At 36.5% G+C, this 27,359-nt stretch overlaps 1 protein-coding gene across 1 annotated transcript in view; it reads left to right on the forward strand.

Moving 5' to 3' along the window:
* The first annotated feature begins 232 nt into the window (after positions 1–232).
* LOC105211162 (uncharacterized) overlaps positions 233–27,359 on the forward strand; it is a 271,702-nt gene continuing 244,575 nt past the window's right edge. Inside the window, exon 1 of the mRNA XM_029039568.2 lies at positions 233–2,157. The gene's annotated coding sequence lies outside the window, so the exon portion shown is untranslated. The remainder of the gene's footprint in view (positions 2,158–27,359) is intronic.

A 27,359-nucleotide genomic window follows, 5' to 3' on the forward strand; every position in this document is an offset into this window, starting at 1 on the left:
TTTAAACCTAACATATCACATTTACTGTTAACTAGCGGAGAGCACACCCGAAAGGTATGTTATACATTTTGTCACATGTTATTTATCACACACGAACCTCTTACGAAATTGTACGAAGTCAAGAAGACACTGTGAGACTGGATGCGGAGCACTACGGAGCCAAGGGCACAAATGTTTGGACCAAAATACAGCAAACGCTAGTGACAGGTCAGTTCAAAAGGCGCTGGCTGAGTGTTCGTAAGCAAAACTCGGAAGAGCAATGCGAAGCAAACAACGCAACGACAACGTCAACGAGACACAACAGCAACAGTAAACAGTGAACAGTTAAGCAGTGGCAATAGCAATAGCACTAACGGTACAGACGGTCAATGCGCTGGCAAAAGCATACAGCAATTACTAGTACGCGATGTTATATCGGCGAGCAACAACGTCGCGATGCTGTGTTGTGCGCCTTAAAGGCTGCAAGGGAAATTCATTTAAAGTTGATAAATTGAATTAAATTAAAACGAAATTTAAGGAAGTCAAAATAAAGGCGAATTAAACGCAAGTGTGCGCAGCTGTCACTTAGTAAATACAAAAAAAAAAAATAATTGTGTGTGCATATAAAATAAACAAGCGTGTGCTAAAGCGTACAGTGAAAGTGTGTGCAAATTGCTGGCATATCCTTGTGTTGCCTGAAATTGTCGATTTGGGAATTTTCGTGTGCGCATTTTTTTGCGGGTCTCCCCGCTACACACATCCCTCACTGTTGACTGCTCAAGGCGAGCAGCTGTAAAACGGTTAAATACAAGCGAAAGCTTAAGGCTGCTGGCTACCGAGTTTGTGTGTGTGCCTGTGTTTGTGTATAGCGTCGGCATTAGTTCACACAATCAATAACAACAAAATTATTTGAGATTTTGCCAAGGGTGTGAACGTGAAAATGCTAAAGCAAACAGAAAACGTGTCCGTTAAAGTGTAAAGCAAAAACAAAAGTCACAAAGCGTGTTAAGCGCTTGTATTTTCGGTAAAGAAATTGAAGTGCAGATTTCAAGAAAGAAGGCAAAGAAAGTAGTAGAGAGAAGCATAAAAGCATAAAATGTGAAGCAAAACCCGGAATTAAGCAGACTTCTTCATTTATGTGAAGTGTTTACAAAGCGGCTTAGAATTATTAAAACTAGCGTATATACATATGCACATATATTTATAGACAGTTAAGTGTTATTAAGGACAAAGCGTTGGAGTCAATGTATGAGTATGCCGCTGGGTCTATTATGTGGAAAAAGAAATCTCATAATTTGAAGTGAAATATTAATGGCTGCTTGAGTGAATAAGTCAGCTAAACAACAACAACAATAATAACAAATAACGGCAACAACAACAATAGCAAAAAAACAACAAAAATATTAAATATAAACAACAACAAAAATATTAAATATAAACAACAACAAAAAATATTTATAAAAAATACCAAAAAACAACAACAACAGAAATAATAACAACAATTAAGTAAACAAAAATTAAAAAAAAACAACAAAAATATTTTAGTTGGTCGACGCCGGTTTGAACGGAAGTAAACCACTTCACATTCGCGCTTTCATACCAGCTGGCATACATACAAACATATATGTATATTTGTCTTCGCGTGTGTGTGTTTGTGCGTTTGCGGTGCGTTAAACCTCAGCGGCAGCTTCACCAGTACACTCTCGGCCAGTGAGTTTTTGTGCCAATTTAATTAGCAAAAGTGTGTGCTGCGGTGCGCGGTAGTGGCAGCCACTGTGGCAGAAGTTGTGGCAAAGAGCAATAACAACAATAATAAGAACAAAAACAACAATAAAAATAACAAAAACAAAAACAACAAATGCAATAGCATTTCTTTGGCGTCAAGCATTAGAAGTAAGAGTTCAAATCGTTGACGCTGAAGCAGCAGCAGCGGTGGCGGCAGCTGTTGCCGGTCGTTGAAAGTTGAAAGTTTTCACGTGTTTTTAACGTTGTTCGGCTCCGTGTGTGTGTCTGTGTGTGAATAGTGCAGAAAAAGCCAAGTAAAGTGAGTAAAATGTAACGGCAAAAAGTGGCGCGCATAGAAAACACAACAACAACAATGCGTTCGTGCAACAAAAACTAACATATACGCGGACGCAACAAAGCAAACGACGTGGAGTTGCAATTTGGGAGCAGAAGGTGAGTACAACAACAAAAATAACAAGAAACAACAAATGCAAATACATTTAGAAAAACTAGGCAAGCGTGTTAGCCATGTTTTTTTTGCATTCTTTTGGCGCCCACTGCGTATGCGGAATGGCCTGCCAATTATTTGTTTTGAGTTTGATGTTGTGGATAAAAGCGCGCCTTTGTGTGTGTAAGTGTATGTGTGTGCGTTTGTTTTCACACTGCAGTGATTTTAGGCGCAAGCACACAGTCTGCTAATGCTCCGCGACTGCCGCGACTGACGCCTAAGCGCTGTGCGCTTTTGTAAATTTCTAAAACAACTCACACACACACTCCCATACTTAAAAATATATATATACACAAGTGAGTGTATGTGTGTCTGGTTGTTTGGCAGCGAAAAGTGCCAGCAAAAGTGTTGTGTTGTGTGTTAGAAAGCAACAAAAGCAATACAGTCGCACTCGCATGCTGTAGTGGGCTTTTACCGTTGCGTTTCGTTTATACAATTACATCTGTGGGGTTAAAAGTGGGTTGTTTGTTTGCTGTACGCGCGCGCCTGAAAGTCTGCTAAAAAGTAGTGTTATTTGTAGTGCAAAAAGGGACAAAACAGAGCGTGTGGCATACTTTAGGGCTAAATTGCAATTTACACACTAAATTTTTAACTACAATGACTGAGTTTAAGTGGTTGAGACAAAAAATACTGAAGTCGAAATGGAAGTCAGTTGGGGTAGTGCAGTTTGCAGCTGAAACTAAAAAAAAAATTTTTTGAAAATCGGATAATACTACTTTATAATAAAAATTACATTCAAAATAAATCTCTAAATTTTTGCTTTTCAATTTTTTATTTTTAATTTTTATTTTTGAAAATTTTGTAAAACAACATTTAAATTTTTGGTATTTTTATTCAAAATAATAATTAAATTTTAAATTCAAAATAATAATTAAATTTAAAATATTTCGAATTTACAAAAATTTTAAATTTTTTTAATTTTTACTCTCGTGGAACATTATTCTTCATTAATGACTATTTTCCATAACATTAATAAAATTCTGAAAAATGTCTTGATCATCAAAAAACACTTTGGAGGCTTATATATCATAATTAAGGTTCAATTTCATATTTAAAAAAAATTGCAAATATATTCAAATATTTTTTTTTCCATTTTCCCTGAAGTTCTGCTTAAAGCAAATAAAAATTTTTTAACAACTTTTTTCTTATAAAATTTTTACTGCTACACATTCGCCGATAAAATTACAAAGATTGTGTTCATCATTTACTCATACCAATATTAAAACGGTAGACAACATACTCTTTTACCTCAGCAGCTTTCCGCATCATTATCCAAACAAAAAGCAAATAACGGGTGATTTTTTTGAGGTTAGGATTTTCATGCATTAGTATTTGACAGATCACGTGGGATTTCAGACATGGTGTCAAAGAGAAAGATGCTCAGTATGCTTTGACATTTCATCATGAATAGACTTACTAACGAGCAACGCTTGCAAATCATTGAATTTTATTACCAAAATCAGTGTTCGGTTCGAAATGTGTTTATCGACAAATTTTGTTCAGCGATGAGGCTCATTTCTGGTTGAATGGCTACGTAAATAAGCAAAATTGCCGCATTTGGGGTGAAGAGCAACCAGAAGCCGTTCAAGAACTGCCCATGCCTCCCGAAAAATGCACTGTTTGGTGTGGTTTGTACGCTGGTGGAATCATTGGACCGTATTTTTTCAAAGATGCTGTTGGACGCAACGTTACGGTGAATGGCGATCGCTATCGTTCGATGCTAACAAACTTTTTGTTGCCAAAAATGGAAGAACTGAACTTGGTTGACATGTGGTTTCAACAAGATGGCGCTACATGCCACACAGCTCGCGATTCTATGGCCATTTTGAGGGAAAACTTCGGAGAACAATTCATCTCAAGAAATGGACCCGTAAGTTGGCCACCAAGATCATGCGATTTAACGCCTTTAGACTATTTTTTGTGGGGCTACGTCAAGTCTAAAGTCTACAGAAATAAGCCAGCAACTATTCCAGCTTTGGAAGACAACATTTCCGAAGAAATTCGGGCTATTCCGGCCGAAATGCTCGAAAAAGTTGCCCAAAATTGGACTTTCCGAATGGACCACCTAAGACGCAGCCGCGGTCAACATTTAAATGAAATTATCTTCAAAAAGTAAATGTCATGAACCAATCTAACGTTTCAAATAAAGAACCGATGAGATTTTGCAAATTTTATGCGTTTTTTTTTTTTAAAAAGTTATCAAGCTCTTAAAAAATCACCCTTTATGTTATAAATCACTTCAGTGAAAGCTTTGATGAAGAGCAAACCGGATAAACATCATACCAGGTAATGCCACAAATTAAGAGTTCAGACAGCACATACACGCACACATTTGCAACCAAACTCAAAATTACGTGTCTCCAATGCTGTTGAGTGTTGCAAAAAAAAATTGTGTAAATGCGCCTTAAGAAAACGAGAAAGCGAAAAAGAGTGAGCTGAAAAGGGATCAAATACTGTAGATTAGGAAATGAATTTTAAAAGGAGCTGAAGAAATTTTAATTAAGCACATCAAGATGTTACCTGCCTAGCAGGCAGATAAACAGATAATTTTATTAACGAAAGTAACATAATGAATGTGTTATGTGACAGACGAGACGGTCAGTAAGTAAGCAGAGTCTGCATGAAATAATTTAGTGTTTGGTGATTAATGATATTGACCCTCAAGGATTTGAATTTTTTGGTAATTGTAATGACAGATGAACCGAAAATTTCTGTTTTTACTTATACTTAATTTTAATGAATTTAATATGTGAAACTTAACTTAACATAACTTAACGTAACGTAACATAACAAAACTTAGCATAACACAACTTAACTTAACATAACTTAACGTAACATAACTTAATATAAAATATAAGATAGGATACAAATAACACTCACCTCGCTCAATATCCTTTCTATCGTATAAGTAGATCATAACTTAACTTAATTTAGCTTTGCATAACATTAACTTCACTAACAACTTAAGAGACTGTAAATTTCAGTTAAGATTAAATCCAATTTAATGGAGTTCCATACCCCTCATGAAACAATAAATAACAACTTATATAAAAAAATAATTTCGTAGGAAATTTGTAGAAATCGGATATGGTTATGAATCAGATTTGTTATGCAGTCCTTCATATTTTAATTTTCGTGAATTATTAATTATTTCATATCCACTCTATTTCGTTTGCATAAAATTTATATTAAAATGAAAAAAATAAAAAAATCAGCAAATTATTTTTCTAAAAAATATGATATCCGGGTACTCTGCATTACGTTAAGTGCAGCTGTTTATGACATTCATGCTTCTGACACGACAATGACAGTTAAAAGCGACAAAGCTTATTAATTAATGTTGTCATTGCCATTACTTGGAATATAAAAACAAGATTTTTTCTATTGAAAAATAAAAATGAAAAAACTATACTTTCTTTGCTTTCAGTCTGTTGCGGTACTTTGAGAGATTACAAATATTTACGTATACCTAAGTAGGCTTTATGTTTTATGTCTAATTGATGCAATGAAAACGTGAGCAGAGTAAACGCAGATGCCGTTGAATTACGCAACTCATAGGAAAAATAAAATAATTTTTTGCAAAAGCAATTTTATGAAAATATGAGCATAAATAATTAAGTAAAAAACATTACGCTCCAGACAAGTGGTGAGTTTTAGGTATGTCATAATCATAAATAAAAAACAAAAACAAAAAATAAATTAGATTAATTGGTAGATAATGAGACTTGCGTTTGACATAGAATGATGAAGCTCAAAGCAGCGAGTAGACAAAACCATGAGACTAAGAAATCCTTTAATAAGTCGGTTAGCTTTGCTGCTACTAATTTGTAGCGCTCACCTCTAATTATTTCGCAGACAAGACAAGTATTTACAAAGGTAGAAAAGTATAAATTGAGATGAAAATAAAGAAATATGCATAAACAGTACGCAAAGGAGATGAAGAATTACTTTGCATTTCTGCAAATTTTCAAGATTTCTTTGAACTTTAATAATAAAGAGGATGGACGAAGAAGAAAATGGCAGAAATGCGAATTGAAGATGAAAGTATGCAAAATAATAATATTAAAATATGATTCGGAAGAGTTCAGTGTTGCAATTAAGAAATTTACTGTTTTCATTAAATTTTGTGTAGTTTTCTATGCCTCTTTGGACCGTCATTATTTATCACTAATTGGTAAAAAATTATCGAATTCGCAAAGTATGAATTAAGCTGATGACAAGAGACGGAAGTTAACTAACGATGAAAAATTTTCATCGATTTTTAATAATCGACTATAATTATTTCGATAATTATCACTTTTTTAATAGCATTCGAGTTTTATCTCAAACTTCATTAAACTTAAGCTAATAAAATAATTTCTTTACTGAAAAAGTCAGTTTTTGTTTAATACAATTTATTGGTAATAACATTTTCGAAAGTTTGATGAACCGATACCGAAGCGCTACAGAGCAATACTATAAATCTTTGAAAGGTCTTGACATAACCTACAAAACAACGCTATGCATGATTAGTTTGGCTATTGCGTTCAACAGTTATAGACGTGTAGACATGGAGTTCATGGAGTTTTAAAGTTTTCTTTCGTTAAAGACAAATCCATTAGAGAAATGTTCCGTGAGATTAGTGCTGTTCTGGGAGATGGTACTCTATCACTTCGAACTGCGGAGGAATGGTTTCGACGGTTCAGTGCGGGTAACAACGGCAGCATGGATAAGTCAGCCGGCGGAAGACCTGTGACGATGCATACCGATCAAATCATAGAAAACATCGAGTTAGACCGGCATGTGACATCTCGTGACATCGCCTAGGAGAGGGAGTAAGTCACCACCTGCAGAAGGCTGAATACTCAAAAAAGCTTTATGTTTGGGTGCCGCATGATTGACACAAAAAACCCTTCTGGACCGAATCAACGCCTACGATATGCTGCTGAAACAGAACGAACTCGACCCATTTTTGAAGTGGATGGTGACTGGCGACGAAAAATGGATCACATGCGACAATATCAAGCGGAAGAGGTCGTGGTCGAAGGTCGGTGAATCGTCCCAAACAGTGGCCAAGCCGGGATTGACGGCCAGCAAGGTTTTGCTGTATGTTTGGTGGGATTGGAAGGGAATCATCCACTATGAGCTGCTCCCATATGGCCAGATGATTAATTCTAACATCTACTGCGAACAACTGGACCGCTTGAAGCAGGCGATCGACCGGAAGCATCCAGAATTGGTCAACAGGAAGGGTGTAGTGTTCAACCAGGACAACTCCAGATCACACACTTTGTTGATGACTCGTCAGAAGCTACGTGAGCTCGGATGGGAGGTTTTATCGCATCCATCATATAGCCCAGACAAAGCGTCAAGTGATTACCACCTGTTCCTGTCCATGGCGAACGCCCTTGGTGGTGTAAAGTTCTTTGCAAATATGGAGGGGGGCTTCTACGAGAGGGCTATTATGAAATTGCCGTCTAGATGGAAACAGATTATCGAACGAAACGGCGCATATTCGAACTAAATCCGATCACTGTAACACTTTTGATAAAGCATTGAATAAAGATCAAGCTTAAACATAACATAACATAACTTAACGCAATAAACAAAAAAAAACTTAACATAATCATATCATAATATGACCTTACAATCAGTAGTGTTTTAATTATTTAATGCTTTATCATCACCTATCGAGCACATACATAAATAGCTCGTGTCTTTGCACAGTAAAAATATTATTTATAATTAACCCTAATGTTTTTTTAAACATATTATACCTATTACCTCATAATAGCCATATTCACCACTAAAGTTAAATGTCGGTTTGAATTCAGCGGAAATTTCGTTAAAAGCTTAACACATTTCAAAGAAAGACAAGAGAAACCACAAACGCAGTGAAATGTACGCACGCTCCATCATTAATGTATTGAATTTCGCACATTTATTTCACTTCTCTACCTCTGCCTTTATAAAGTATTGAAATTGAAAAGTGAAACTTAAAAAAATTCATATAAAGAATGAAAAAAGACCCGAGCGCATTTCTAAAGAAAAAATCACTTGTGCGCTCCGATATTTATTTAATAGTTTTGTGAATGAAAGTGAAACAATAAATCGCTGCTACGCAATTTAACGCTCCATTGCATTACGCTATTGTTTGTTTGTTCGGGTCAGAGATGCATTTACAAATTGCTGCTCTGTGAAATGTTAAACGTGATTGCTGGTGTTTTATTATTGTAAATCGGCTGGTGATTTTAATTACTTTGCAAATATAAATGGAATGGAATGGATCGCATGCAATGTATGTATGTAATGGCATGATATTTTTGCTTGATGCGTGCCTAAGTGAATGGAAAAATTAATGCTTTTTGGGATATTAATTTATGGGAAATTTATTTTTTCCCCCGAAATGTGTGGGGTAAACTCATAAGGGGAACATTTTATTTATCATTTCAAAATTAAAATATTTTTTTTTAGAAAGGAAGGAGAAATTACCTGTTTGAAATGTTATACCCAATTACACTGACTAAATGAATTAAATAGTATTATATTGTTAGAAAATAATTAAATATTGCTTTGAGAAAGCGTTATCACCTGTTTGGACGTTTTTATAAAGTCGAAAGAGCGCTACCAGCTGTATAAAATTACTTATTCAATTGCACTGATTCAATAACTTTAAAATGTAATATTTTCAAGAGGTTTTGAGAAAGATATATATCCTTGATAAAAAAATTAATTATATCATAAAATTTGATAGTTGCCACCTGTTAAAAATTTTGGAACAATAAAATTTATAATATGTACTAATTAATGCAATACTAATATTAAATTAAGAAACCTAGGAAGCTTTAAAGTTTTTTTTAGAAAGACAATATTTAACGTTGCCACCTGTTTCAAAATTTTAATTTAGAATTTTTTTTGATAATTTTGAATGTCCTTTAAGCTTACTAATATTTTAGTCGTTGGCTAAAATATTCGCAGTATCAGTCCAAAGTTCTTTTCCTAAAAGTAAATGTTAGTTATATAATTAAGGGTTACATGGGTTTCGTGGATTCAAAAAATGGATTATTTGTTTTTGGCTTATTAATTTCCACAACATCTCAAGTATATTGTCCTAATTTTCAAGCCGATCCTTGAACGAAGGATTTTACTTTGTTTAACTACAACTATTTTAAAAAACAAAATGTCCAGCAAATTTGACCGAAATTTTTACTTTTTTGGAAAAATGTCCGCCAAAATTCCAATTTTCACTTTTTTATCTTTCCTTCGTTCAAGCACGAGATTATGGTCTTACCTAAAACACTCATTTTTGTTTTTTTTCTATTTGGATGATCCTGTCAGGAGTTATGCTGACAACGCGGACGCACCTTTTTTCCGAGAGGTCAACGGAAATGACGTCGCAATGGAGGAGTTTAACTTTTTTATTAATTTTCAGAAATTATTCTTTAAATATGTATCTATAAGACAGAAAAAAGTTTGAATTAAATAGGCCATTTTTAACGCTACAAAACCCATGTAACCCCTTAAGGGGTTATATACAGTTAGACGGCCGAAAAAAGTGAATTTTCCAGAATTTTTTCTGAGAAAACTTTTTAATTTATTGATCCAAAAATTTATACACATATTATGGTATCTTTTAACTGTATTTTAAGACTTAGTACTAGTAAAAATATTTATTTGAAAAAGAGCTACAGCTGATCTTCAGGAGATCCTCTCAAAAAAGAACTAGATCATCCGAAATTAAAAAACCAAACAGATTTCGTTAAAATAATGTTAAATCTAGTAATTAATCGAAGGAAGTAGCAAAATAAATTTTTTTGACAAAATGGCGGTTTCTCAAAAAAAAAAAATCGATTTTTCACCGAAATTTCGGCCTTAAATTGTTTATAAAAAAAAAATATTTATCGGAGAGAAAAAATCTTCGATTAATTACTAAAAAATTTATTTAAGAAGGTCGTGTTAAGATTTGAGACTAATCGGTCTGGCCGTTTTCGAGTAATGTTGGTCACCGACTTTGAAAACACCATTTTGAGAAAAACGCGTTTAAAGTTTGGACCTTGTACTTCCAAGCACTCTGAAACGCCTTTTCAAATTTTTCATTTGCTTGTAACTTTGAAAATATTCACCGTATATGAAATTTTCTGTGTGTATTCTTAAATATATGTAAATTAAGAAAATGAAATAAAAAAACAATCGATTTTTTGAAAATTCTAACTGTATATAACCCCTTAATATCTAAAAATCTTCGCAATAAACAAAGAAGTACATTTATAATTGTATATTTTTACCTTCATACTAACATGACTGACTTAGTCCAAAATTTGCTGCAGCTTAAGACTTACGAAATGTACTTTTCAGTAAGCTGGCTTAATAAATTCCAGGCAGTGTACAATACACAAGCTTAAATACAAGCAAAATAAGTTGCAAATACACTAACAAATTATGCAAATAATTATCAAATGTGCTGCATGTAAGTCAGAACAATTTATAACTGAATGAAATTTTGCGCAAAATTCTCCAAAATTTATACAAATCTATGAAATTTTCCATTTACACACATACATATACATACAAAAATTTCCAAAAATGATTCTATTTACCAAACTTTGCAGCACCTTTAACCCATTTAGTGTTGTTCTGCTTATTTATGCCAGATAACTGATATCACATTTTTTTTTTTTTTTTGGTTTGTCTGCATGTTTGGCTCGTCTAATGTGTGTTAGAGCATAGGCTTATGCTTTTAAAACTTTTTATCTACAATTGGCATTCATTAAAAACTTTCAGCAAATCCATTTTAAAGCTAATGCCTTTTTGTGCGTAAAACTGCATGTGTACATAGCTGAGTAAATATATAATAGCAGAGTATTTAAACTGTTATTTATTCTGGGAAAAATGAATCCGCAAAACGCGTTTTATAAAATAGTTAAAGTTATTTGTTTTAGATTTTAGAAATTGTGAATAGTAAATGAATAGGTTAATTGATAGTTTTCTAGAGTTTTTTCGGACTTAGTGTGTTAAATAAACACAGTGAGGCAAAAAATAACAAATAATTATAAATAAAAATAATATTTTCTTTAATAAAAAACTATTTTATTTTGAAATTTATATTGAAGTTGAAAATGTACGCCTAAATGTAGGCAACATTTTTTATATTTTATATATAAAATGTTGAATTAAATACACTTTGCCTACATTTAGGAGTACTGTATGTATAAAAAGCTATTATTTGCAGAATTCGGATGTCTAATATCATATATTTTTATATATTTTTCAAATTTAAAATGCATAAAGGCTTCATACAAATTAAAAATAATTGTTTAAAATTAATAAATGCTATTAAATATATGTTGCCTACATTTAGGTGCAATGTAAAATATTATTTATCGAAGTCCTACACTTGGCATCATATAAATTTATTTCTGCATGTAATTCAGACTTTTTAAACTGAATCCAAATTTAGTTCAGACTCAACTCTGTTAGATACCAGTAATTTGTCGAGTCACTGACACTTTTTTCGTCATAAACACCGCTTAGAGCTGCCCATATCTCTTCAAAAACTGCCTACAAGCTGATTTCAATTTAAAAAAAGAGTGCTCTATCCTGCAAATAACTACCCAAATACTCGTTAACAATATCTCTGTGATCTGTGTAAATCTACTAAGTCACTTTTCTTAAGGTCACAGCGCTCTGTTAATATTTAGTGCTTACGAGACTCATATATTACATAATCTTGTACCAAAAAATACACTTGCACTCGCAAATGTCTAGCCACCTGTGCGACCATAAATAGGTCAGCTACATTTTATGGTGTATATATGTACATATGTACACAGTATTCAAGAACATACCTAAGCGCCAACACCTCGGCACACAGGAGACAATTTTGCACGACGCCTTTATTCATAGCGTTTATGAACCGGACAGTGACAAGATAAAAATTTAGCACAACCCAGCTAAGTCCACAAGAAAAAAAAGAAAAAAAAGAAAAAAGTTTCGAATTAAAATACGCACACAAAGGCGACAAAAAAGGGACAAGGACACCGAAAAATGTTACCGGCGGCACATAAAATGGAATGTGGTGCAGGCGTTTGGATTTGGGTATTATATATCTACAAATATATATATATATATTATATATATATTTACTATATATAATTGTAAGCATGTCTAAGCGATAATCAGCCGTAGCTTTAGCTCGGTGTATACCCAAAGACTCGACTCGACTTTAGAGACACCTCTAACATCAAAAGTTGTGCTACAACTACTTGACGCGTTGTTGTTGTTTTTATTGTTGTTGTTAAGTACAAGTATTATGCGTTATTTTGACAGTCGGTAGAATTTTTTTTGTGTTATTTTTGTTTTATTCCTTTGTGCTTTCTCGTTGGCAGCGAAAACCATTTAAGTTTCTTATCTCTGTCGGTGCGACGAGGCGAGCTTGGAAATTTGCATGTTTGTGGCCGTTGTTGTTATTGTTGCTGTTGTTGCTGTTGCAACATAATTTAAACTTCTGCCAGTTGAATTTAGTTTCAGCGCTGACGTATAACGTTCTCGTTGTTGTCCTCCTTGTTGTTGTTGGCTGTTTGTTTTTAACGGCTGCTGCTGCTGCCAAGGTGTCCTCCCGCCTGTCAGTTTGTTTTATCTCTTTGTAGCACTTTTATTATTACACTTATTTAGCCACGGTGACGCAGCGCTGCGTGTGTGCGTTTATCTTCATTTCGTTTGTGTTCGTGTGTGTGTTTGTTTTTTGCGCATTTTTCGCTCTTTGCACGTGCATCAGTGGCGCAAATCTGCGTGTCGCGATTTTTGGAAATTAAATTTGAATTTTTATGCTTTCGCGTTTTCATGTTTATTGTCTTACGCGCTGACTCCAGCTGCGTCCAAAGCATTTGGCCGCTGCCTACTCGTCTTCTTCTCGTTCTTCTTCTTTACTTTTATCTTCGCTTCCACCGTTGTTGTAACTTGTATTTGGCGAAGTTTCAATTCGCTTTATCTTCTATGCGCGCGGCAGTCGCTTTCGCCTTTTACGATTTGCCTTTTGACTTAATGTTTAAGCTTCAAATTGCTGCTGTAATGCTTGTTATTATTGCTTCAACGCCTGCTTAATATTAACAGCGCTTTGGTCTATTGTTTGTTTTTTACACTTGTTGTTGTTGTTTTTAACTTTTGTTGTTGTTTTTTGCTTTTGTTGTTGCTGTTTGCTTGTTGCCTACCCATTTTTGCTGTTTTTATTGCTGTTGTTCTTGTTGTATTAGTCAGCGCAATCATTACAATGCTCAGCATAAATTATAATTTCCGTCATTAACATATTTGAATAAATAAGCAATATAAGCCATGCTAAAGTTACACTCGGCGTGTACCACTTCGTACAAACAAATGTGTTACATGAAGGTATCCTTAAATACACAAATACATATAAACATATATATACCTTGTATAAAGGAAACATCACTGCAAAAAAGGAAGCGATTTAAAAATCAGCGCTTCTTTAACGATTTCAGCGGTACTTACTTGAGAAACCTCGGCAATGTATTCGTTTCATTCATCATCCAAATGCGTCTGCAATTCTCTATGGGTTTACGCTTAACTGTCTACACCAATTAGATGGGGAATATGTGTATTTAAAACGAAAATCCGTGTGTTGTCTTGAAGGATCAAGTTAGCTGCCTCAATTTGCTCATTAGATATGCCAAGGTAGACTTATAGAAGAAATATTTGAGCTAGATAAAATGATATTGCCAAAAAAAGTAACAGGAGTATATCCCATACATATGTAATCCTAAAATTAATTTATTTTTCTATTTTGACATAGTTTTGTATATTTTTTATGGAACCTATTTATGAGGTTTTATCCGAGGCTCTAATCGATTTTTCATTGAGTGATTCGGCTCCCAGAGGATACTTGGTATAAAACCGGAAGACGTGAACTGTTTGAACCATGTCGAGAATATTCGTTTCTCACACTTCCAAGTGAATGGTAATCAGAAACTTTCCTCACTTCTACACATGGCCCCATCCCCCAGATGAGCTGTCTCTATGCCGCTATGTCTGAATTTGGTACCCCTGTAAGGCTTATATGGCTATGTAAACTGGCGTTAGGTAATACCTGAAGCGTAATTAGAATTGGAAAGGACCTCTCCGAGACGTTCGGTACCAAATCACTATTTATCGTGTGATTTCATTAACCTGATGCTGGAAGAAAGCCGCAGAGCTAAATAGACAAGGATATTATTGGCCATAACAACCGCGTCGTTAGTTCTGCTTTTTTTAGACTTGATAAAGAAACTAAGCAAATGGGTTTGGTGGTGAACGAGGAAAAGACGAAATATCTTTTGTCATCAAACAAACAGTCAACACATTCGCATCTTGGCTCTCACGTACCTGTGGACTGTCATAACTTTTAAGTTGTAGATAATTTGGTCTAACTTGGAGTCAGTATCAACAGCACCAACAATGTCAGCCTCGAAGCGCAGGATCACTCCTGTCAACAGGTGCTACTTTAGACACAATTGAAAAGTAAAGTCCACTCTCGACGAGTAAAATTCAAACTCAACCAGTCGCTCATCATTTCCGGACTGAGAGTTTTCGAGATACAGGTTTTGCGGAAGATTTATGGACCTTTGAACATTGGCATCGACAAATACCGCAGACGATGGAACGACGACGACATTGACATAGTTCTGCGAATAAAAAGACGGCGGCTACGCTGATTAGGGGTCATGTTGTCCGAATGAACGAAAGCACTCCAGCTCTGAAAGTGTTCGGTGCAATATCTGCTGGTGAAAGTAGAGGAAGACCTCCACTCCTTTGGAAAGATCAGGTGAAGAGCGACCTGAGTTACCGAAGTCAAATCGCGGCCATGGAGAACTCAATATAATTTAAGAATTTTTCTCCTAATATATAATAAACAGCTTTAAAAAAGGTAGTAAAACTTGTAGAAGACTTGCTTTTTGGGATCACAAAATATCAGTTGTGGGATCTAACCATGTAAAGAGAATTATGTGACTTGGCTAAAATACCTAAATATAGGAAACTACGGGGCTTAAAGCTTAAGTTGTAAACGATAACAACACGCGTTTGGGTCAAAGCTCAAAGAATTACACGATTTTAATAATAAACATTAGATTGAAAATTATTTACATTTAATACTTTAACTCAAACACTTTTTTGTTCATTGTGACAAACAAGATAAATACAGAAAAAAACTAAAAAAAAAACCAAAATTAAAACCGAGAAAAACAAAATATATAATTCGCGGATTTCATTTAACTGCACGCAGTCACACCAATATTGCACAATTTTCTTTTATTTTTTCGTCTTATTCGATGTTTTGAAACTTGCTCTGTAGTGGCCCACGCTCAAGTGAATAATTTGAAAGTGTAACAAAGCGGGGAAGAAAGCAGCAGAAGTGTTGAAAATAAACAATGAAATGCAAACTAAGTAATTCACATTTACATTTGCATGGGAGCAAATAGCGCATAGCAAAGTGAATCAACAAACCCATCCTTTGTGATTGCCTTTCGTCTTTCAGCTTGCTTTGGCTGCTGCTGTTGCTTTACATCCGCAGCATGTCGACCGTTGTCGTTGTCCTTGGCTTATATCCGCAGTGCAATTGTTCACCCACATTAGTGTTTTATTTAATGCGCTTTACAGCTTTATTTCTACGCTTTCATTTTCAACACACGCACACACACATATACTCCAACACAAACAGATATATGTGTAAGTATATACGCTTTAACAGTTGGGTAAACAGCGACAAATATACAAATTGAGCGTGGTCAGCAGAAAAATATTTAAATAAATACATGCGTAAGTGTACGTGCGTGTGTGTCTGTGTGTGGGCATGTGTTTGCATATAAAAGACATTTGTGCTTTCATCTCACGCATATTTCACAACAACAGCGATTGTGTGTGCATTCAGTTGTACTTATGGATCTGTTTGTATGCATGTATATACCTTTGTGTAAGAAATAAGAGTTTCCTGGAATACATATTTAAATGTTAGAGTAAATAAACAAGGTCAAGATGATCCATAAGAATTCTTAACTTGAAAAGAACTTTTAGAAATCATAGTTTTAGATTCTAGTTTTTGAAAAGTTACATATTCGATTCCTCTATATTAATCTGCTATACTCTAAATCAAAATCATTGCCAGTCACAAGTCATTGATTCCACGTACTTAAGACTATAACAAATTAATTATACCATGTCTTTTGGTCTTTATTCAATGCGTAATAAAAGTGATCGGATTTAGTTCAAATATTCGCCGTTTCGTTCGAAAATCTGTTTCCATCTAAATGGCAACTTCATAATACCTCCTCGTAGAAGCCCCCTTCCTTATTTGCGAAGAACTCGGACAGCCATTTTTCATAAGCCTCTTTTGAGTTGAACTTTACACAACCAAGGGCGTTCACCATGGACAGGAGTAGGTGGTAATCACTTGGCGCTGTGTCCGGGCTATATGATTGAAGCGATAAAAGCTCCCATCCGAGCTTCTAAAGCTTCTGACGAGTCATCAACGAAGTGTGTGATCTGGAGTTGTCCTGGTGGAATACTACACCCTTCCTGTTGGCCAATTCTGGGCTTCTGGTCGACCGCCTGCTTCAATCGGTCCAGTTGTGCGCAGTAGATGCTAGAATTAAGTGTCTGGCCTTATGGGAGCAGCTCATAGTGGATGATTCCCTTTCAATCTCACCAAACACACAGCAAAACCTTTCTGGCCGTCAATCCCGACTGGCCACTGTTTGGACGATTCATCGGCCTTCGACCACGACCATTTTCGCTTGATATTGTCGTATACCATTTTTCGGCGCCAGTCACCATCCGCTTCAAAAATGGGTCGAGTTCTTTCCGTTTCAGCAGCATATCGCAGGTGTTGTTCGTCAAATCTAGTGGCTCCCAAACATCAAGATTTTTTGTGTATCCAGCCTTCTGCAGATGGTTTAAAATGGTTTGGTGACTAACTCCCATCTTCTGGGCGATGTTATGAGATGTCATATCCCGGTCTATGTTTTCCCTGATTTGGTCGGTATTCGTCGTCACAGGTCTTCCGCCGGCTGGCTTATCCATGGTGTAGTTTTCACCCGCTCTGAATCGTCGAAACCATTCCTCCGCAGTTCGAAGTGATAGATAGTGATCCCACAAAACACCATTAATCTCACGGAACGTTTCTCTAGCGGAATTGCCCTTAACGAAGGAAAACTTTAAAATAGCGGGACTTTCGGCGTTAGTGAACTCCACGTTTACACGTCTCTAACTGTTGAACGCAATATCCAAACTAATCATGCATAGCGTCGTTTGTAGGTTATGTCAAGACCTTTCAAAGATGTATAGTATTGCCAGACACGAGCTCTGTAGCGCTTTATACAAAGCCAGAAATTCAAAAGACAAAAAGGCGGAAGGCACAACCCAATATTTAGTTTTATTTCAAGAAAGTTTTCTGAATAGTCGATCAGCTCGTGTCGTTATGCATTAGTGTTATGAATTCAATCGGGTTGAGTCTTGAGTTCATATTTTAGTGTATTATAAGACCAAATAAACTCAAAACTTTATTTGACAGCAGTCGGCTTTGGATCCGTAACCCAAGACCTCTGTTAGCGTTTCAGAGTATAAGGAACAGAATATGAGACTTCTGAGTTATAATTGCTTAGAGTTTCATTCTTTAAGCTTTAAACATGAACCCAATCTAATTTTTTGTCTAGTAAAACTGTTTAAATTTTTATCGTTATGACTTTAAAGTGCCATTTGAAGTTGCATTGAAATTCAACAAAACACCAGACTAACAACTAACTTAACTTCGAAATAATACAATACAACTACCAACAAAAATTTCCAGTTTCACAACTCTTCTAAGCATATTAAACAACAACTGTCCGCATGTTTGTAGTTTTCTAAGCTGCTGCCACTTACTGTTGTTATTAAATGCATCATTAAATGCTTAATAGGCATTGAGACCACTTAAATCTCCGAACACATTATCAGCACTGTTAAGTACAATGAATGTACCAAACAAACGAAACAACAAAGCCAAACTGCTTGAGCAAAAGCAAGTAAATATGCATTTAAGCACACCGTTATAGCACACCGACATATAGACACACGAGTGGACCCCAAAAAGCGCTGTGATTTTAATTGAGATTGTAGTCATAATGACGAGAAATAATGACAGCAAAACAATGCGTTTGAGGGGATATATGTACTTATAGTATTTCTATGTAGAGTATGTATATATTTGTGTATATATACATATGTACTTATGTACTGCTTGCTTATGGCAGAAATATTTGGTGATGGGCTTAAGAGTGCCGGTTCCATTAAGGTTCATCTTGAAGGAAGGGTGAAATATTGGCATTATAAACCATTTTAATATTCAACGGTTAGATTAAGTGCTATGTAATACTTTAGTTATGATAACTTGATTTAAGTTTAGCATTTGCTCGAATATTTTGCATCGACAGATATGAAGAAAATACGGTCAAAATCGTATCTTTATATAATAAAAGCAAAAGTTAAGATTTCAATGCCTTAAATGCTTTAAATGATTTGTGTTTATAAACCACGGTTGCCCAATTAATGTATTATTCAAATATCGAATCAAAACAACAACAACAACTAATATACCATCAAATTTTAGACCCAGAATCAGAAAGTTATAAGTTTTTGAAAAATAATTCTCTGTGAAAGCTTTTACTTTAGTTTTGTAATGAAAGCTTTGCACTATATATGTGAAAGCTTGAAATATATATAATTTTAATAATCAAAACTTAAATTCTTTTTAATAATTCTCTGTGAAAGTTTTTTTTTCATATTTGCCATGAAAGCTTTGTACTATATAAGTGAAAGCTCGAAATATATAATATTTTAGTAATTAGAAACTTATTTCTGTAGATGCGAAAGTATTTCTATAGATTTTGAGCGAAAGCTTTGCACTATTTTCACTATAGGCGTGAAAGCTCGAAAGAGCTCTTACTCTTTATTTCAAATACTCTACTATCTAAAGGAAACTAACTCTTTGAACTTACTTTTTCACTTAAAAACGTATAATTTCACCTATGTCTGGAGTAAAAGCTTTGGCTGAAAAATTTTGATTATTTTTTGTATTAATCTTGACCCTAATCAAATAATTATATTTTTCCTCTTTTTCTTCAAAAATTAATATATATGATTTCATAAGATAATAATAATTTCATAGAAAGCTTTCGCCTCGAAAAGCTCTTGAAGCAAAATTTAGAATCTTAAGATACAAAAAAGATTGTATCACAACCACCTTCCAAATGACAAAAGTTTAGTGTTCGTCTACCATTTAATTATATAATATCTCACAGCTATTTAATAATAATTGACATATTATCTTTTCTCTTACACAAGCTAGCACCTGAAAGCAAAATGAATTTTCATCAAAGTTATTTAAAGTCTAAAGTGAACTTATAACTAAACGCATGCAACTGGCTTTTAAGTAGCTAATATACTTTATCAAACACAGCTGTAATGCTGAAGCCACTAATTCTTCGCATAAGTAACTTAATTACTCACTTGCAAGTCTAAAGCATGAAGGTTGATGTCTTTACACACACACACACACATATATACATCTGTGTATGGCTGTGTATTGTAAAAAGTTTCTGTGTGTAAGCGTATTGTACATTATTGTTGTATGACTGCGTCTGTGCGTAGTCAGCAATGTATGTATGTTGAAATAATTAATGCTACTCATATGACCTAAGGGAAAAGTTTAAGCTACACATATTACCAGCTGTGCATATGTACATATATATGTGTGTGTGCGTGTGAATGTGTAAGCAGTGTGTGGGTGTAAGTCTTACTCTTACATAAATAAACACGTCTACTTTAGTTGTAGTGATAAAAAGGTAAATTGAATGCAGCATAAATTCAGGCGCTCAATGGTGTTGGGAGCAATAAATTGTGTTGGCAAGCTGTGTGATGACTGAGAGTGCAAAGTGCGGAGAGTGAAAAGTGTGAAAGTAAAGTTTTTTTTTTAAACATCTTACAAATGAGATTAGTTATAGTTGTTGGTGTTATTAAATATGCAGTCAAGTGAAGTTTGAAGGTGTAGATTTTCATACTATTTATAGTTGGTGCGAGGTATGGGTGAACGATATTAGAGTATACAGGGTTGTAATTTTTAAAAAGGTGTGTAAAAAATAAATACCTTGGATTTTTAGTAACTGATTGAGTTGATAGAACGTATTTTGAAAGTCGAGACTAGCAATGAAGCCTATCGAGTCGATCGAAGTTGCCTGTGAGAGAGAAAGAGAAGGATTGTGAAAGAGAGAGAAAGGGAGAAATATATAGAATGTGAAAAAAACGAGAGAGGGGAAGAGTGAGAGAGTACGTGAAATAAATAGTGAGAGGACGTAATAGAAAGAGATAAATGGATAGATAAAGAGAGCTTGTGAAAAAGAGGAGTAGAAAAAGAGTCAGTCAGATGGCTAAAAAAAATAGGTACTCCCAGGTCTGTAACTCCTTTATATGTGTAAAATACAGAGTGTACAAGCGATTCAAGACTAGGGCTGCGTTTCAGACAAACAATTGTGTGAAAATAAATATTAAACTGTCCGAGAAGCACGAAGATTTTGCACATTTTACTGCCTGTCTCTTTATTGTATTAAAAAAATTGTCTAGATAAATCCCGGATAGCCAAAATTTAATAAAAAATATATCAGATATGACATGATTCCATCGTCTGCGGTAATCAGAGGACCATAAATCTTCCGCAAAACCTTTCTCCCCAAGAGTCGTCTCATCGGATGTTGCCATCGTCCATGCTTCTGGCCCATACATCAGGACGAGAAGAATTAGCGACTTATAGAATTTGATTTTGGTTCGTCGAGAGAGGACTTTACTTTTCAATTGCCTACTCAATCCAAAGTAGCACCTGTTGGCAAGAGTGAATCTGAGGGATGGGGTCATATGTGGAAGTTTACGTAAGTGAGGACAGTTTTTGATTGTCATTCACTTGGGAGTGGTCAGGAACGATTCTTTTGCATATGACTCAAGCAGCTCACGACTTCCGGTTTTAGAGCAAGTATCCCCTGGGTTTCGAACAGACATCCGTTTGGAGGTTAAAGTGAGAAGACGATGCTGCGGTTGAGCGTAGGGTTTCGGAGCCACCACATAAAAAACTCTCCCCAATGAAAGATATGACATTTTACTTGATAAAAAAGCTGGCACACCCTTTATATGTTAATTTTATTTTTCCAATTCCAAACTATTCAGCTTCATATTACGAAATTACACAACACAAAAACTCAACGCTCATAAATAGTTGCGCTGATTTCATATTATTTTTAGACAAAAATTGTATGCGGAATAAATAATAAGCTTTGCAACAAGTTTTTTTTATGCAAATTTTGGCGATTGAATTAAACTAAGTTAAAGTAAAAGTTTTGCTATGCTTCAAATTACAGATGCATTACACTATGTTGGCATGCGGAAATGCCACTAAAGCGTAGATAATTTTTCACCAAAGTTAGCATTTTGGCAGTGATCTACATGTATATATATATATATAACTCCATATAATATTCAGCTATCTCAGCGAAATGCAAATTTCCGCAATAAGCAGTTGCTTGGCCAGCACGCCATTTGCGCTTTAATTAATGCTATGGAAGTACCGTTTTTTTTTTGCCTTTGTGCTCCCCCCTTACTTTATTTATTCTATGAAAATAGTTAAATGGCTGGCTGTAAATACATACATACATACATATATAAATTTAAACGACCACATTTTACTAATTGTAATTGCCACATACACAACCACACACACATACATCGAAAAAAATATAATGCGTACATACGCTTGTAATAACGGTATATAAATATATTTAAATACAGCAAATTACCCCCCACTAGCCGCTGCTGGAATATAAACTTTCATTTACATTTTCTAAAATCAGCGAAGCATTCAAAAGCCAGCCAGCCAGCAAGCAAGTGGAATGGAAGAAAAAACAAAAACAAATATAACAAAAAGACAAAAAACAAATATAAATACTTACAATAAAAGGAAATAAATAGTTATAATGAAATAAAATAAAAGTAAAAAAAGAGCGAGACTGTTAGCTGGAAGTGTATGTATGTATGTGTGTGTGAATGTACTTTGCCTTGGACTGGTTGTCATCTTCTGGTCGGTCATGTTCTGAATAATTCATTTGCGTATAATTAGTGAAGGACGATTGCCAAGCTGACGACCGAGCGTCTCTCTAAAACTATACCGGAGTGACACAAAAGTCGGCTACAAGCGATCGTTACTTAGGCTATGTAAGTAGCTTTGTATGTATGTGTGTATATATGTAAGCATTTAGGTAAATGTGTCTGCGCTGACATTTGGCCGCCAAAAAATTTGAAATTCGTTTGTTGTACACACTTTAATGTTGTTAGTAATATATAATTACTTTAGTTGTTGTTGTTGTCATTGTTTTGCTAGCGCTTCTGTACTGCTTGTACTTGCGGTAATTGGAATTGAAAATGAAAATGATAATAGTGATGGCAATGTGGCATAGTAACATACATACATATATACTCAAATATATATACTACACACACACACACTCTCATAGCTAGTAGCTATGACATTTGCGGTGTACCAGCCCGTTAAGTGGTAACGGTAGTCGTGTCATTGTTGTATGAGATTTTATGTAGTCATATTCCGTAATTGCAAGGGAAGTTGTAGTAGATTGCCATAGCAACATTATCTTGTTTAGTTGTGGAAGGCAAATGTAAGGGAAGGTGGATTTAAGTTATTGAATTTATATATTTTTTGTGGTCTTAAGGTCGGAATTTAAGCCGCTTTAAGTTTATGTGTATTTAGTTAGAAATTTACTAAATCATGGATAGGTTTAGGTAAGATTGTATGGCTGTTCTAAGAGAGACAGTTCTGTGTAAAGCCTGGATCAACCCTTGATTAGGTATTAAGATTCGACAAAGCGTCCTAGTGCTACTACAAATCTGCAGAGATGTTAGACTTCTATATCTGCTGTTTCGCACGATTTCCAATGCAGTTAAGTTTGAATATAATTTTTAGATTAAATGTGGACGACGTGATCAACGACAAGACATTTCACTCGAAGGTAATAATAACATAAATGACCAATTTTGAGTCGAAAATGCTTTTGAGCTAGAACCTCATAAGAGATCTATTATGCTCTTGCCTCTAATCACAGTATCTCATTAAACTCCGTCACACCAGAAAGCTTATTAGTGTTCTAGTGCTAATGAACGTGATCTCTTTCGGGATAAAAGGCCCCCATGGTCTAACCTATTTCCCTCGCAATCGCAGGATAATGTGTATCCACATTCTAGGTCACAGAGTCAACATTGATCTAACGATCAGTTCAGACAATCTCTTAGTCTGCTGGGGCCAATATATAGTGCCACTAGTTGTCTCATTTTGTTTCTTATCGATTGCTTAAACCTTTTCCGGTTGTAGTTCCCAAAATAAAATTTAAAGAGACGAAGTCCATACAATTACGGCCAGTAGCGATATTTACTTGCCCGTTTCTCTTTTCGTTGGCAATCTCTGAGAACATGTCAACACACTGCCATGGGGGTCTCCAGCCTGGCGAACGCAGCATTTGCTAGCTGGTCAGCAAGTTCGTTGCCTTGTAGGGGTTTGTGTACAAGGACTCAGAGCAAGGTTATACTGTTGCTGTTTCCAACCCTCTTGAGCTTCTTGATGAAGTCCAGTACCAGTACCGAACTTACTACGAAGAATTATATTGCCTGGATAACCGCTTGACTATCACTGATGATGATAATGGATATTGTTTGAATCCGACCATCGACCTCGTGAAGTTGGACTGTAATCTTTTTGTAGAATACTGAAAAGCATCGATATTATGGGAACATGGGCTTAAATTCATGCTATGGCGATATCAACCTCCTTATATAAATATATAACGTAATTTCGAAAAACTTAAAGCCTAGAAAAGCTCCTGATATTCTAAATGAATTATTTATGTCTAAAAATAGCTTGCCATAATTAATCAGCATTTTTAACTTGCCACTGCTTTTTTGTTACTTTTATTAATGAATAGGATGAGTTACTTATATAGATGTATGCGCATATATACTCACACAAACGCGCCTACATACATTTCGCACGCACTGTCAGAGCATTAGCAGGCCTAAATGACATGCATCTAACTAAGGAAGTCTGCGAACTCATAGATGTCAGACTTCTTCTTCTTAACTGGCGTAGAAACCGCTTACGCGGTTATAGCCGAGTCCACAACAGTGCGCCACGCATCTCTCCTTTTGGCGGTTTGGCGCCAATTGGTAATACCAAGTGAAGACAGGTCCTTCTCCACCTGGTCCTTCCAACGGAGCGGAGGTCTCCCTCTTCCTCGGCTTCCACCAGCGGGTACTGCATCGAAAACTTTCAGAGCTGGGGCACTTTCATCCATTCGAACAACATGACCCAGCCAGCGTAGCCGCTGTCTTTTTATTCGCTGGACTATGTCTATGTCGTCGAACAACACATACAGCTCATCATTCCATCTTCTGCGGTATTCGCCGTTGCCAATGTTTAAGGGACCGTAAATCTTCCGCAAAACCTTTCTCTCGAAAACTCCTAGTGCCGTCTCATCGGATGTTGACACCGTCCACGCTTCTGCACCATAAAGTAGGACGGGAATAATGAGGGACTTGTAGAGTTTAGTTTTTGTTCGTCGAGAGAGGACTTTACTTTTCAATTGCCTACTCAGTCCATAGTAGCACCTGTTGGCAAGAGTGATTCTGCGTTGGATTTCAAGGCTGACATTATTATCGGTGTTAATGTTGGTTCCTAGGTATACGAAATTATCTACAACTTCAAAGTTATGACTGTCAACAGTGACGTGGGAGCCAAGACGCGAATGCGCTGACTGTTTGTTTGATGACAGGAGATATTTCGTCTTGTCCTCGTTCACCACCAGACCCATTCGCTTCGCTTCCTTATCCAGGCGGGAAAAAGCAGAACTAACGGCGCGGGTGTTGTTTCCGATGATATCAATATCGTCGGCGTACGCCAGGAGCTGTACACTCTTGTAGAAGATTGTACCTTCTCTATTTAGCTCTGCAGCTCTTATAATTTTCTCCAGCATCAAGTTAAAGAAGTCGCACGATAGCGAGTCACCTTGTCTGAAACCTCGTTTGGTATCGAACGGCTCGGAGAGGTCCTTCCCGATCCTGACGGAGCTTTTGGTGTTGCTCAACGTCAACTTACACAGCCGTATTAGTTTTGCGGGGATACCAAATTCAGACATCGCGGCATAAAGGCAGCTCCTTTTCGTGCTGTCGAAAGCAGCTTTAAAGTCGACAAATAGATGGTGTGTGTCGATCCTTTTTTCACGGGTCTTCTCCAAGATTTGGCGCATGGTGAATATCTGGTCAGTTGTTGATTTTCCAGGTCTAAAGCCACATTGATAAGGTCCAATCAGTTTGTTGACGGTGGGCTTTAGTCTTTCACACAGTACGCTCGATAGAACCTTATAAGCGATGTTAAGGAGGCTTATCCCACGATAGTTGGCGCAGATTGTGGGGTCTCCCTTTTTGTGGATTGGGCAGAGTACACTGAGATTCCAATCGTCGGGCATGCTTTCTTCCGACCATATTTCGCAAAGAAGCTGATGCATGCACCTTATCAGCTCTTCGCCGCCGTATTTGAATAGCTCGGCCGGCAATCCATCGGCCCCCGCCGCCTTGTTGTTCTTCAAGCGGGTAATTGCTATTCTAATTTCTTCACGGTCGGGCAATGGAACATCTGTTCCATCGTCGTCGATTGGGGAATCGGGTTCGCCATCTCCTGGTGTTGTACTTTCACTGCCATTCAGCAGGCTGGAGAAGTGTTCCCTCCACAAACACAGTATACTCTGGTCATCAACCACTAGATCACCGCTGGGGGTCCTACAGGAGTGTGCTCCGGTCTTGAAACCTTCAGTTAGTCGCCGGATCTTTTCGTAAAATTTTCGAGCATTACCCCTGTCGGCCAGCTTGTCAAGCTCTTCATACTCACGCATTTCTGCCTCTTTCTTTCTTTTTCTGCAAATGCGTCTCGCTTCCCTCTTCAGCTCTCGGTATCTTTCCCATCCCGCTCGTGTTGCGGTCGATCGCAACATTGCGAGGTAGGCAGTCTGTTTTCTCTCCACTGCGAGACGACAATCCTCATCATACCAGCTGTTTTTTTGGCTTTTCCGAAAGCCAATGGTTTCGGTTGCAGCTGTACGTAAGGAGTTTGATATGCCGTCCCACAGCTCCATTATACCGAGATGCTGATGAGTGCTCTCAGAGAGCAGGAGTGCAAGTCGAGTAGAAAATCGTTCGGCTGTCGGTTGTGATTGCAGCTTCTCGATGTCGAACCTTCCTTGTGTTTGTTGACGTGTGCGCTTTTCTACACAGAGGCGGGTGCGTATCTTAGCTGCTACAAGATAGTGGTCCGAGTCGATGTTGGGACCGCGAAGCGTACGCACATCAAAAACACTGGAGACATGTCGTCCATCTATCACAACATGATCGATCTGGTTGCGAGTGATTCGATCCGGGGACAGCCAAGTAGCTTGATGGATTTTCTTATGCTGGAATCTAGTGCTACAGATGACCATATTTCGGGCCCCGGCGAAGTCGATCAGCCTCAGACCGTTTGGTGATGTTTCGTCATGGAGGCTGAATTTTCCGACTGTTGTGCCAAAGACACCTTCTTTACCCACCCTAGCGTTGAAATCGCCAAGCACGATTTTGACATCGTGGCGGGGGCAGCGCTCATAGGTACGTTCTAGGCGCTCATAGAAGGTATCTTTGGTCACATCGTCCTTCTCTTCCGTCGGGGCGTGGGCGCAAATCAGCGATATGTTGAAGAACCTCGCTTTGATGCGGATTGTGGCTAGACGTTCATCCACCGGAGTGAATGCCAGGACTCGACGACGGAGTCTCTCTCCCACCACGAATCCCACACCGAATTTGCGCTCCTTTATATGGCCGCTGTAGTAGATGTCACAAGGACCCACCTTCTTCCGTCCTTGTCCCGTCCATCGCATTTCTTGGATTGCGGTGATGTCAGCCTTTACTCTTACGAGGACATCAACCAGCTGGGCAGAGGCACCTTCCCAATTAAGGGTCCGGACATTCCAGGTGCATGCCCTTAAATCATAGTCCTTTATACGTTTGCCGTGGTCGTCAT

This window comes from Zeugodacus cucurbitae, chromosome 4, assembly GCF_028554725.1.
Source record: "Zeugodacus cucurbitae isolate PBARC_wt_2022May chromosome 4, idZeuCucr1.2, whole genome shotgun sequence".
Taxonomy (NCBI): domain Eukaryota; kingdom Metazoa; phylum Arthropoda; class Insecta; order Diptera; family Tephritidae; genus Zeugodacus; species Zeugodacus cucurbitae.